This window comes from Chanodichthys erythropterus, chromosome 24 (genome assembly GCF_024489055.1).
Source record: "Chanodichthys erythropterus isolate Z2021 chromosome 24, ASM2448905v1, whole genome shotgun sequence".
In the NCBI taxonomy this organism is placed as follows: domain Eukaryota; kingdom Metazoa; phylum Chordata; class Actinopteri; order Cypriniformes; family Xenocyprididae; genus Chanodichthys; species Chanodichthys erythropterus.
In genome coordinates this window covers 5,473,089-5,475,000 of record NC_090244.1, presented here as the reverse complement: position 1 = coordinate 5,475,000, position 1,912 = coordinate 5,473,089, and positions in this window count along the sequence as shown.

Genomic DNA, 1,912 nt, shown 5'->3' with positions numbered 1-1,912 from the left:
ACAGAGTGACTATATGGAACAGACGTAAGAGCTGTGTGTGTAAACCTCACTCCCCTGAACACAAGAAGCGCTCTAGCGACTGACGCTAGAGACTGTGGTCTTTAGCCTCCTTTTTAGAAGGCCCAACTCCCATGCCAGTGGACACAGGTTTGAGTCCCGATTAAAGCGGCCGGTTCGAAAAGGAGGGGTTACGTTGGTGCCGTGACCCGGATGGGAATGAGGTTTAGGGAGGTGAGTGTAACAGACGTAGGTTAGTAATGCTTCATTCACATGGGGCTTCAGTGTCAACACTTGACGGAGGACGCGTCTGAAGCTTGTGTTGACGTGAGCGTTATAGTGATAACAGCCAATCACATTACTCGAATTACTTTCGACCAAGGACCGGCGCCATGACACGACCATAACGCAGCCCTGGAGTATCAGCAGAGATCGAGTCGACTAGATCATCCATTGTGAAGGCCTCATCAACACGACAACCAGTAGCACAGTTCCTCAACAAACTGTCCATACCGGCGTGATGAATACGATCCTCAACTGGATGGAACTAAAATAAACACTTTGATTGTTGCGATCCTATCAGACTTATGATAGCAACCTGAATCGCAACAAAGCACTGTTTGCCAGAGGAGAACTGGCCCCCCGACTAAGCCTGGTTTCTCCCAAGGGTTTTTTTCTCCATTTTAACACCTATTTGCCACTTATTTGCCACCTAATGTCACCTGATGGAGTTTGGGTTCCTTGCCGCTGTTGCCTTTGGCTTTCTTAGTTGGGGACACTTGACATTTGACTTGACAATTGATATTCAACAGTATTCTTGACATTTATTCAACAGTGCTTCTGATCTGCCTGCATTGACACTATTCTTTAAGAGCTGCTGTGCAGCCAAAATTTATGTACCAGTTATGAATGTAAGGCTGATTTGACACAATCTTTAAAAAGCGCTATATAAATAAAGGTGACTTGACTTGACTTGACCTTCCGGTGTTGCATGAACACAATTGGCTAGCGACTGCTCTAGGGTGTTTGCATAAGGTGATCTGAATGGCTGACACCTGCGTTGCCGCTTGAAAAGTTGAGAAATCTTCAACATTGTGAGTGAAGCGACGCAACGGAACCCACAATTCAGTTCGACAATGCATGACATCACCCATTCAAAGTAAAGCGTTAACGATGACGCTCCGTGTGAATGCAGCATAAGAGCGGTGTGTGTAAACCTCACTCCCCTGAACTCAAGAGGCATTCTAGCGACTGATGCTAGAGACTGCGGTCTTTGGCCTCCTTGTTAGAGCGCCCGGCTCCCATGTTGGCGGACCCAGGTTTGAGTCCCGCTTAGAGCAGGTGGTTCAAACAGGAGGGGTTGCATTTGTGCCGTGACCCAGATGGGAGTGAGGTTTAGGGGATGAGTGTAATAGACATAGGCTAGTAAGAGCTGTGCGTGTAAACCTCACTCCCCTGAACTCAAGGGGTGCTCTAGCGACTGACGTTAGCGACTGTTAGAGCGTCCGACTCCCATGCTGGCGGACCTGTGTTTGAGGCCCGATTAGAGTGGGCGGTGCAGTAAAGAAAAGCAGAGCGATTATAGAGAAAGTAAAATTATATAACCCGAATTCCAGAAATGTTGGGATGTTTTTTTAAATTTGAATAAAATAAAAACTAAAAAACTTATATTTTACAATATTTTATTCACAATAGAACATAGATAACATAACAAATGTTTAAAGCATATGCACTTATGCACCCTCATACCATCAGAGATGCTGGCTTTTGAACTGAACGCTGATAACACGCTGGAAGGTCTTCTTTAGCCTGGAGGACACGGCGTCCGTGATTTCCAACAAGAATGTCAAATTTGGACTCGCCTGACCACTTTTCCACTCTGAAACAGTCCATTTTAAATGAGCCTTGGCCCACA